The sequence below is a fragment of the Pinus tabuliformis genome, chromosome J (genome assembly GCF_031772625.1).
Source record: "Pinus tabuliformis cultivar Carrire ecotype Pingquan chromosome J, CPIR1, whole genome shotgun sequence".
Lineage (NCBI taxonomy): Eukaryota > Viridiplantae > Streptophyta > Pinopsida > Pinales > Pinaceae > Pinus > Pinus tabuliformis.
Window position 1 is genome coordinate 28,933,848 of NC_142295.1, and position 12,956 is coordinate 28,946,803.

General features: G+C 37.7%; 2 pseudogenes; both read left to right on the top strand.

Annotated features, from left to right (window-relative positions):
* Nucleotides 1–5,719: 5,719 nt before the first annotated feature.
* Nucleotides 5,720–7,795, top strand: LOC149225268 (protein VTE6, chloroplastic pseudogene; annotated as a pseudogene).
* A 2,110-nt stretch (nt 7,796–9,905) lies between these two features.
* On the top strand, nt 9,906–10,820 carry LOC149225269 (protein VTE6, chloroplastic pseudogene; annotated as a pseudogene).
* Nucleotides 10,821–12,956: the final 2,136 nt, after the last annotated feature.

Below are 12,956 nucleotides of genomic sequence, written 5' to 3' on the forward strand. Positions count from 1 at the left end.
TTCCCCTGTGCCCAAAAACTTCAGAACAAACAAGGCTCAGTCTTTTCTGTTGAAAAACTCTGTGTTACAAATTTTCCTCCTCCTTTCGACCCCCCTTCCTCCAACCGTGTCTTCCTTCTTATAAGTCTCTGTTCACCGACTTCCTCCATCTCCGTGTCCAAATTATGATACATGTTGATTTTATAAACAAAATCTAATTTGTTTTTATTCGAATATCTTAATTTGATTTACTAAAGTTTATTTATTTATTTTAATGATTTAATTTAATTTATTTAATTTTTAATTTAATTAATTTTATTTAATTTCATAAATTTTAATTTACTATAGGTGGGTCATTACATACATCCCTCCTTCCAAAAACTTCGTCCCAAAGTTAGGGTTTCTAAAATATATTAATGATTATTATGAGTATATAGGTCTTTATATTACAAAATTGAATTTGTTTTCTTTAATATTTTTAATATTTTACAACTATAATATCCATGCTCTGCCTCAGCTGGTTTTCCAGCTATTCTATAATCATCCTATCCTTCCTAATCTATTCCGCTTCCATCCTATCTGTCCTCTACTAGAGTATGCCATGGCATCAACTATACTGACTAACCATTCATAGACTTTTAAGGGTATCAGCGTCTATTATATCAACCTGATTGCCCAGTAGGCATCTGGTAGTCATCACCACACGTCAAGGGGAGCGTGATTCGCACAGTCCTCCCATGACTCTAGGTTTCAGAGGATAAACAGTGGGTAATACCTCCACCCCTCTTAGTGGGACCAGGGTTAACACCCTATCATGGAATCTCTTTGAGCCTTAATTGCTCTGAAGTTTTTGTCATCACGTGGTCATCTTGGTAACAATATTATCTGCAACATAAACACTTGTCCATACATTTATAAAATATGTATCAACATATTCAAAACAAATAGTTTATGTATAATTCATATATGTTAACTACAGTATAACATACTTGGCCATATTCTACTCATGTTATTAGCTTTCATATTTAAAATATAATCATTCTTTTATTTCTATCTCATCAATCATATCGATATGCATAAATGAAACAAAATTATAATATCTTAATTCCCATCAGAAGCAGAATTACTCAAATATTTAAACTTTACTTTGATAACTATAATTTAGTAAGATCAATAACATATTCCGTCTTGGTATCCACGTACTAGTGGAATTAAACAGATAACATATCATAAGAATTCACGTTTATATGTGATCATTCCAAAATGGTTATGAGTTTCTGATTTAAAGTAAAGTAAATATATACAAAACATGGTTTAAAGTTCTTCAAAATTGACACAAGTTGGGGTATTTTTGACATATGATTTTTGTATCTTCCCAAGTAGCCGATCCAGGACTATACTTGTCCCACTGGACCTTAACTTGGTCTACCAGACGATTCCTGAGCTGTCGAACCCTACGTTCCAATATACGTAATGGTTCGACCGATATGATTCCTTCGTCCGATACCTGCAGTTCCTTCCATTGAAGGTTATGAGATTGGTCAGCTATATAATGCCTTAATACAGATACATGAAATACATTATGAACTTTATGCAAGTGAGGTGGCAGTGCAAGACGATAGGCGACAGGTCCAACTCTTTCCATGACTTTAAATGGTCCAATAAATTGGGGTGACAACTTTGTCCCTTTTCCGAATCGAATAGTGCTTTTATTCGGTTTGATGCGGATGAAAACCTGATCCCCTACTTCATACTTCCTATCAGTTCTGTGAGCATCAGCATAACTCTTTTGTCTATCCTGTGCTTCTTTTAACCGTTGCCTAATTTGTTTTACCTGCTCCTCCATTTCTTGGATTAATTCTGGTCCTACTATCACCCGATCTTCTAATCTGTCCCAACTTAATGGTGTTCTGCAAGGTCTACCATATAATGCTTCAAATGGAGGCATTCCGATTGAGTTGTGGTAATTGTTATTGTATGCAAATTCGACTAAGGATAAATACTTTTCCTAGTGCGATTGCTGATCCATAACATACATCCTCAACATATCTTCAAGTACTTGATTTACCCTTTCTGTTTGCCCATAATTTTTAGGATGATAAGTTGTACTTAAATTTAATTGAGTTCCTAAGGTTGTCTGCATGCAAATCCAGAATCTTGAAGTGAATCGTGAATCTCTATCTGATATGATCTTCTTAGGTACTCCATGAAATCTAATAATTTCATTTATGAATACTCGAGCTACATCAGAAACTTCGTAAATATCTCTTACGGGAATGAAATGGGCACTTTTCGTTAATTTGTCCACTACCACCAGAATAGCATTGTGTCTTTGAGAAGTAAGAGGTAGCCCAGTGATAAAATCCATAGAAATGATCTCCCATTTGGTCATAGGAATGTCGTGAGGTTGTAAGAGACCTGCTGGAGGACAATGATCATCTTTTACCTATTGACATTCCAAACATCTTGCAGTGAATTGAACGATATCACGTTTCATGCCCGACCAGAAGAAGAGTTTCTTGGTATCAGTATAAATTTTCTTTACTCCAGGATGTGCACAATATACTGTTCTGTGGGCTTCTTTAACGATGGTGTCTTGAAGATCCCTATTATTAGGAATATACATCCTTCCATGAAATTGTAAGATTCCATCATCTTCCAATTCATATCCTTCAAATTTAGATTCTTTTGGCTTTTTACTTCCAAGACTAGATCTTACTTTTAAATACCAACTATCTTTTATGAGATGTTCTAGTACTCGTTGCCTTAAGTCTGCTTTGATAGGTATGAGGGAGAATATCTGGGGTCTTCTACTTAAAGCATCTGCCACTACATTTTCTTTTCCTTTAATATATGATATTCCAAAGTCATATTCACTTAGGAATTTACTCCATCGTCTTTGTCTAGTATTCAAGTCTCTTTGGGTTAACAAATATTGTAGACTTTGATGGTTGCTTTTAAGTGTAAAACTTCACCCCACTAGATAGTGTCTCCAAATCTTTAAAGCTAGTACTACAGCAGCTAACTCTAAATCGTGAGTAGAGTAGAGTTATTCATGAGGCTTTAACTTTCTTGAGACATAAGCTATTACTCCTCTATCCTGCATTAATACTGCACCTAACCCATGTTTGGATGCATCAGTACATACCGTAAAATATTTGTCCATATCAGGGACTCTTAAGATTGGTGCACTAGTCAGTAGTCTTTTGAGTTCAGACAATTCTTTATTACATTCCTCAGTGCATTCATATTTAACACCTTTACGTTGAAGAGTTGTAACCGGCTTTGCAATTTTGGAGAATCCTTCCACAAATCTTCGGTAGTAATCAGCTAAACCCATAAAGCTTTATAATTCATGTGCATTTTTTGGTGTTGTCCATTCCATGATTGCATTTACCTTCTCAGGGTCTACTGAGATCCTTTCACCTGATATGATATGACCTAAGTAATGAATCTTTTCCTGAAAGAACGAACACTTGGATAACTTTCCATACAACTAGTGTTTTTTGAGGTAGGATAATACTATCTATAAATGGTCTTCATGCTCTTTCTCATTCTTGGAGTAGATGAGTATATCATCTAAAAAGACTTGTACAAATTGATCAAGATATTTGCGGAAAACATTGTTCATAAGATTCATGAATATTGTTGGTGCATTAGTTAATCCAAATGGTACCACAGTAAATTCATAATGCCCAAAGCATGTTCGGAATGCAGTCTTATAAATATCACTTTCAGAAATCCTTAGTTTATGATAGCCGGATCGAAGATAAATTTTTGAAAAGACAACAACTCTTTTCATTTGATCGAAGAGATCATCAATTCGAGGCATAGGATATCGATTCTTTATTGTAGCTCGATTCAAGTCTCGATAATCTATGCATAATCTTAAGGATCCATCTTTCTTCTTGACAAAAATTACAGGAGCACCCAAAGGTGATATACTGGATCGAATATGTCCTATATCCAATAGTTCCTTCAATTGAATTTGTAATTCTTGAAGTTCCGGAGCTGTCATTCTATAAGGTGTTTTAGAGATTGGTTGAGTAATAGGTTTCAATTCTATGGTGAGGTCTAGCTCTCATTCGGGGGGTAATCCTAGTAGTTCCTTTGGAAATACATCCGGAAATTCAGCTAACACCGGATATTGTTCTAAGGATGGTTCTTTTTCTTTACTTATTGAATTACATATGCCTGACAACCTTTCCTTAAGCAACGCTTCATTTTCATTGCTGATATGTAGCGTAAAGATACTTTTCTCTTGATACCTTGAATTTGGATCGCCTCTCCTTCATCATTTATACCGGGAATTATTTTCCCATAACAGTCTACCCAAGCTTGATGAGCTTCTAACCAATCCATACCTATGACAAGATCATAAGTTCCTAGAGTTGTAACATAAACTTTCAATTTAGTCGAACAGACTCCTAGATCGATTTTGCATTGATCCACACTTAAGTCTACGGATTGGAGTTCTCCTGAGGCCATTTCTACCTGTTTGAAATCATTTTCCCTGCGAGCTGCCAGCCCACATTTATTTAATACATATGACGAAATGAAACTATCTGTGGCACTAGTATCAAATAAGATTTTGAATTTTATACCATTAATAATACCTGAGGATTCCACTACAGTGGACTGGTGTGTTGCTTGATTGTTGTTGACTACCGCGTGGATTCTATGATTGCCTTGGGTATTTGATATTGGTCCTTTTTCTGCCCTTTGTAATATACTTGATGAAGCTTCTGGACAATCACGTTGAAAATGTGGTCCTCCACATCCCCAACAATTAACCTGGGTCAATCCTCTTGAATCATATTATGAGTTTCTAGATAAAGAGCTTCACCCTCTCATACCGATTCCTCTCAAATTTCTTCCTCTATTAGCAGTTCCACGAGATTTCCATGGACTTGTGTTTGATGATTCAGTGGCTATAGTATTAACTACCATGGGAGCTCTTGCTCCTATATTTCTTGGGGTAAATCTATTACCATAAGGTGGTCTTGAGCTACTTCCTTTGAAGAAATTTTGGGGAGTCTTTCCTAGAAACCCTAATTGTAGAGGTTCTGCTGGCCCGACATCCTTTTTGGTTCCTAGATGATCCTCTGCATAGCGGCCACATTCTACTGCCTCGGCTACTGATGATGGTTTCCACATCCTAACCAAGGCCCTGATGCGAGGGTTTAACCCAAATATGAAGCGTTCAACTTGACGTTCATCAGAATCTAAGTAGTGAATGTATTTCACAAGTTCCATAAACATTATTTCATATTCTTCCACTGATTTATTACCTTGAATTAATGTATGAAAGGCTCCGGCTTGTTGTTCTTGAAAATATGGAGGTAAATACTTAGCATGGAATCTTTCCTCGAACAATTCCCAAGGGACATTATCCGTTGTGAGGTGTAGTTGTTTTTCCAGATTTCCCCACCAAATCAAGGCACTTTCCTTTAATTGAAATACAACAATTTTTGTTTTTGCAGAAGAAGAGTATTCTCTTAATTTAAAACATCTCTTCATTCCTTCTAACCATGCCTTAGCACGTTCTCCAGCTTGACTTCCTGAAAATTCCAAGAGTTTAATTTTCTGAAGCTCCCTAGAAATATCTTCCTTTGATCTTTTATACTCAAAATTCTTTGGTTCCGCTGAATTGGTTGCTAAGGGTTGAGGTTCTTCTTTGGTCTTAGCCATTGTTGACCCTTTTAATGTTTCCAATAAGGCTTCCAATGAGGTCATTATCATGGTCAACTCCGGTGGCGGAGCAATTGGTGTTGATGATGGTCTCGATGGAGGCGATGATGATGGTGGTGGCGATGGATATGGTGATGACGATGATGGTGGCATTAATGATGGTGATGCTGCCCGATCACGTCATCATCGCTCATATGTCCTTACCATCGTAATGTTTCCTGTATACATAATAAAATTTGTAAAAAATTTGAGGTATACATTCGGATTTAACATATAGTTTTGCAATTTCACATTTACAAACAGGTATAGTTTTTTTGCTATTTTTACCTGCTAGGCAGGTCTTACTGGTACCGAGGTCAAGGAGGGTGGTCTCGCGACCTCCTTGTCCTAATGCAGGGAATCCTATCTTAATGTGTAATAATACTTTTCTAATGCATGAGTCTTTATAAACCCTCTTTTAACATTGTAACATAGCCTAACTATGTAATATAATCATTTTATTATTAGTGGACTAATTTTAGTCTATTTTCTTTTAAATGTAATATTTATAGTAAACGATATACATAATATCATTACTTTACATTACTGATTAATTTAAACAGTTTTTTTTTTTTTTTTTTTTTTTTTACTTCACACTACTTTATATAATGTTATTGCATTCGCTATTAATTTATATTACCTACGAGTATCATTTAATAATATTATCTATATATTTCATCATATATATTTGGCATCATTTCATTATATTGCTACTTGTTATTTTTTGCATTATATTGTATTACTTTATATATATATTAATTATTATTATTATTATTATTATTATATATTTTAACTATTTTGCTTATTTATCATCTATTTCATTATACACTTACTAGATGTAATCTTTATTTATGTATTCTTCCTTTTCATAATTTATGTGCTTTTGTATACCTTTATTTTATATTTTTCTACATTTCTATCCATCTTTTCATATATTTTCGTTGCATTCCTCTATTTGCTATACATCTACTCCACTATTTAATACATTTCTATATCTTGTTAGTTATTTTTATATTTCTTATTTGTATTGCTACTATCTTATCTTCCATTAAGTATGACGAAAATCGCATTAATATATATAACCAAATTTAAATTATGGAAATAACATATAATAATTTAATATGACGGCAATGGCACAATAATTCTAAGTACATATATAGTTTGAGAATTATATTTGTAGATACTAAAAAACAGTGACCTGATCTCTCATTATAAAACATTCATTGATTCATTTATACGATGGCTTATATTATGTATTATGGTCTTTAACGTAAGAGCCCACGGAGTATACATACCCTTACGCGTCGATAAGCTATAAAACTCACGCCATATCCTAGCACGCAGTTGATTAACTGGGCGGGTGTCGGATATAAGCCTGGCCTCGTGTTTACCTCTAAGCTTTAAAGTCCGATCAAGGTTCTATAGTACGCTACGACTCAATTTCTGACTTTTGTGTGCATCCGCTCTAAGGTTCTATAGTACTAAAGTCTTCAATTTATGCCCTAAGAAAGCTTCTGCGTAGGCGAGAGAATTGTTCAAACACCAGAAGACTCCCAATGACATTGGTCAACGCCGGGCTACAATTGTCGGGGGTTTTATCGGAGGCAGTTAGCGCATTTCAGTTGTCTCCGCCAACATGGGAATCCGCTATACTTAGCAACACTCTCATATTTTTTTGGCGGGTTCTTCGTTATTTTTCGACGGTCTCACGACTCTTGGCATTAGGGTCGCATTCCTGCTAGGGAGCTTATCATGGAGGGCATTTGGAAGCAGAGGGTTTTTCGTCGTCGTTATTTATTATCTTATTGGTACAGGAGCTACAAAACTGAAGCTAAAACAGAAAGAGGCTGAAGGAGTTGCATAGAAAAGGAAAGGAAGACGAGGGCCAAGCAGTGTTTTTGGTTCTGGAGCTGCTGGATGCTTATGTGCTTTAGGCTCCATTTTTGGGTTAGGTGGGATCGCATTCAGAAATCTTTGGCAACTGGGATTTGTTGCAAGTTTTTGCACAAAGCTTAGTGATACAGTTTCCAATGAGATTGAGAAGGCCTATGGTAAAACAACGACAAGGAGGTCGTTGAGCAACTAACAAAAGCTATGAAAGTTCATCTAGCTGAAGTCCTAAACAGACAATGAGTGCTGTAGAATTTATTATATGTGTCTTCCTGGGTGAATATCATCTATTTCATTATATACTTACTAGATGTAATCTTTATTTATGTATTCTTCCTTTTCATAATTTATGTGCTTTTGTATACCTTTATTTTATATTTTTCTACATTTCTATCCATCTTTTCATATATTTTCGTTGCATTCCTCTATTTGCTATACATCTGCTCCACTATTTAATACATTTCTATATCTTGTTAGTTATTTTTATATTTCTTATTTGTATTGCTACTATCTTATCTTCCATTAAATATGACGAAAATCGCATTAATATATAACCAAATTTAAATTATGGAAATAACATATAATAATTTAATATGACTGCAATGGCACAATAATTCTAAGTACATATATAGTTTGAGAATTATAGTTGTAGATACTAAAAAACAATGACCCGATCTCTCATTATAAAACATTCATTGATTCATTTATACGATGGCTTATATTATGTATTATGGTCTTTAACGTAAGAGCCCACAGCCCCCGATCAGGATGAGGAAGTGGGTAGGTAAGAATGGCAAGAGTAATCATGGCAAAGGGAGGGTGGCCGGATGTGACTACAGGAAAGACGCAGCCCTTCCAACAAAATAAATGAGTATTCGGACAGCTCAAGTTCCAAGAAAATGGAGTGGAGGTGGTGGAACGCAGATGAGTAGCAAGAGTGGCGGCGGTAGTGGCAGAGCAGGAGAGGTAATGAAAAACCATTATATGAAGACGGAGGTGGGTATAGGTAATTTCATGGTGAACGGGGAGAAGGAGGAGCTGAACGGGTCACAGACAGGAAAAACCATCAGGGTGGTCGACATCTTCGGGTATGTGCACTCTGTGAACTCTGTCTCCTTATTAAATAGCTCAGTAGACAGAATGGATATGTTTAGCCTGTGTGAAAACTGGGATGATGGCAAATATGATCGCCCTTCTGTAACTCAAGCAGAAGGTATTTTGAGAATGCCCCTGGGGGGGAATCCTGAAAAAAAGGGCAACTGGAGTAGTAACTGTAGTCGGAGGAATAATGAAGAGATCCAAGACAAGTACCCCCAGACAGGAGAAGAGGTGAAGTCTGGTAATGGGGTTCCGAAAATTAGGCCAATATCCCATCATCTGGTTCGTATGACAGAGGGTCTCATAGATCTCTTGTATCCGGAGACAGGAGAGCAATGCCAGACTCGAAGAAATAAAAGAGATTGCAGTAGAAGTAGAAGAAATACCAAAGGCAAGTTGGCATGCGAAGTAGACGATGAGAATATCCAGAAACTAACTCCTGTAATTGATGAATGTCTACAGGTGAGGGCAGGAAAAGGGATGGCGCGTCCGGGTCGGGGAAGAGGCCGAGGAGGCCGGGGCCGCCCAAGGCAGGAGAACTCGGATGGCAGGCCTGCAGAAGCAGTGGATAACCAACGCAGAGGTAGAAGATCGACCCTGTCTTTGGTCCAGGAAGCGGCTCGTGCCTACCACGAAGGAACCGATGAAGATATTAGACGAATCATCCAGAATATGGAATCCAGCGTTTTAGAGGAACAGTCTGCTTCAGAGACAGAAGAATGGGCAGAAACGGTGACCGATCCAGGGAACACAAGAGGAAGACTGACCCTGTATAGACAGTCTCTGCACATCTACTGGGTCTTAAAACGCCTTCTGGCAAAAGCTCTTGAACAGGTTGCAAAGGAAATGGCGGAAATCGCCAATGGGGTGCCAAACTTATAGAAGGAGATGAAGAACTTCGAAGTCATCATGATCAACCAGAATAATAAGCTGGAAGAGATGTCTCAGATACTGTCAAGGATGGCAGGAAACGGCCCTAGCCAGGAGGAACATATGAATATGCCCATGGAAACGGACCAGCACATGGGAATCAGAAAGGAATGAGCCACCTGTGGTTTCGTTGAAGTTGTTTTGAATCCTTTCTTTTTTAGTTGCATGCGAACTAGTAGAATAATAAGTAATTTTCGCTGTATAGTGCACATAGCTGATATGGAAAGACTTGTAAAGTTTTCTTTTTGGAACGCGTATAGTAAATTAAGGTGGCAAACATGCCTAGTTTCCCTTCGGGGCAGGATGAGGCCACCAGAATGATGTATATGGCTACCTTGATTAGTATAAATAGAAAAGAATGGCACCACCTTTACTTACAAAAAAAAAAAACGTAAGAGCCCACAGAGTATACATACCCTTACGCGTCGATAAGCTATAAAACTCACGCCATATCCTAGCATGTAGTTGATTAACTGGGTGGGTGTCGGATATAAGCCTGGCCTCATGTTTACCTCTAAGCTTTAAAGTTCGATCAAGGTTCTACAGTACGCTACGACTCAATTTCTGACTTTTGTATGCATCTGCTCTAAGGTTCAATAGTACTAAAGCCTTCAATTTATGCCCTAAGAAAGCTTCTGCGTAGGCGAGAGAATTGTTCAAACACCAGAAGACTCCCAATGACATCGGTCAAGGCCAAGCTACAATTGTCGGGGGTTTTATTGGAGGCAGTTAGCGCATTTCAGTTGTCTCTGCCAACATGGGAATCCACTATACTTAGCAACACTCTCATATTCTTTTGGCAGGTTCTCCGTTAATTTTCGACGGTCTCACAACTCCTGGCATTGGGGCCGCGTTCCTGCTGGGGAGCTTATCATGGAGGGCATTTGGAAGCAGAGGGTTTTTCGCCGTCGTTATTTATTATCTTATTGCTACAGGAGCTAAAACAGAAAGAGGTTGAAGGAGTTGCAGAGAAAAGGAAAGGAAGACGAGGGCCAAGCAGGGTTTTTGGTTCTGGAGCTGCTGGATGCTTATGTGCTTTAGGCTCCATTTTTGGGTTAGGTGGGATAGCATTCAGAAATCTTTGGCCGCTGGGATTTGTTGCAAGTTTTTGCACAAAGCTTAGTGATACAGTTTCCAGTGAGATTGAGAAGGCCTATGGTAAAACAACAACAAGGAGGTCACTGAGCAACTAACAAAAGCTATGAAAGTTCATCTAGCTGAAGTCCTAAACAGACAATGAGTGCTGTAGAATTTATTATATGTGTCTTCCTGGGTGAATGATTTAAATGGCTTTAGCACAACCTTATTTTAATAAATTTAAATCCTTAACAGACTTAACAGGTCCGAGAGTTTGAACCTCCTCTGATACCAAATGTAAAGCCTATAAATAATTAAACAGCTAATGTAAAGCCTGTAAATAATTAAACAACTAATGTAAAGCCTGTAAATAATTAAACAACTATTTACTCAAAATGTAAAGCCTGTAAATAATTAAACAATTAATGCAAAACCTGTTTTTTAAATTTAACAAAATTTCCTATATCAAATTGACTGATTTGATGAGGAGTACCTACCTGATTTCCTGCGAATGAAGAGACTTCAGATTTTCTCCAGCTTTCGCTCCCGTTACCAAAAGACCATAACCTCCCAGCCAAACTAAGTACAACCTAGGTACTCAGTCCAGATTGCTTCTCAATTGCTGCAATCTGTTCCCCTGTGCCCAAAAACTTCAGAACAAACAAGGCTCAGTCTTTTCTGTTGAAAAACTCTGTGTTACAAATTTTCCTCCTCCTTTCAACCCCCTTCCTCCAACCGTCCCTTCCTTCTTATAAGTCTCCGTTCACCGACTTCCTCCATCTCCGTGTCCAAATTATGATACGTGTTGATTTTATAAACAAAATCTGATTTGATTTTATTCGAATATCTTAATTTGATTTAATAAAGTTTATTTATTTATTTTAATGATTTAATTTAATTTATTTAATTTTTAATTTTTAATTTAATTAATTTTATTTAATTTCATAAATTTTAATTTACTATAGGTGGGTCATTACATCTTTTTAGGATATCCCAACTTACCAGATGTAACTTGCTCTGATTGCCCTTGCCTCCGTTCCAAAGAAAGTCCCGAAGGAGCTTGGAGATCTGTTCCATGATAGTCTTGGGTGCTAGTAGGAGGGAAGACTGGAATATGGGGAGGGCGGAGAGGACTGCCTTTATCAAAACCATCTTCCCAGCCTTTGTAAGCCATTGGCCTCCCCAGTATGCTATTTTTGCTTTTATCTTGCTTATTACTTCCGTCCAGAGGGAGGGAGGGCTTTGTCCCAGGGTTAAGGGAAGGCCTAGGTATTTGATATTTTCCCATTTGTCATACCCAGGGAAACCCAATGTGCAGGCAATTCGAAGGATAGTTGGATGATCTACATTCCAGCCGTAGACAACGCTTTTTCTTTTGTTGATCAAGGCTCCTGAGATTGAGTAGTAGTGATGAAGAATTTCTTTGAAAGCTTTTGCTATCTTAATCGAGGCACCTCCCAAAAGGAGAGAATCATCCACAAAAAGGGCATGATTTATTGGGTCAACTCCTCTTGCTGCCTTGATGCCTAGGATAGAGCCTGATTTCATTTCCACTGTTAGCTTTCTGCTTAGGGATTCTGCCAACAAGATATAAAGAAAGGGTGACAATGGGCACCCTTGGCGGAGCCCTCTTGAAGCTTGAAAAAAGTCAGCAGGTCTGCCATTGACCAGGGGCGCTATCCAAGGTCTGTGAGTGCAGGCTTTTATCAAATTGACAAACTCAACACTAAAACCGAAGGAGAGAAGGATTTTATAAAGGAATGAAAGTTTAACCCGGTCAAAAGCATTTGACATATCTAGCTTGATGAGCATGCCTTTTTCCTTCCGAGTGTGGCTAGAGTGGAGGGCTTCTTACACTTGGATCACATTGTCTATGAGGTGTCTTCCTTTGACAAAACCGCCCTGTAGAGGGGAGATTAGGTTCCCTAACAGAGGCTTGATTCTATTGGCTAAGAGTTTGGCAAGGATCTTGTAGGAGGCATTGCAGAGAGAGATAGGCCGGAATCTGTCGAGAGTCTCAAGGTTAACTTCTTTCGAGATTAGGGCAAGGAAGGTGGAGTTGGTGCACCCTCCCACTTTGGCTTTCTTTTGAAATGCTTTTACCATTTTGAGGAGATCGAGTTTTATTACATTCCAGCAAGCTCTGTAAAAATCGATGGTGAAGCCATCCGGCCCAAGGGCTTTATCTGGCTCCATTGACCAAATGACTTCCACTATCTCTTTTTCTATAGAAGGCTTCAATAACCCATCAT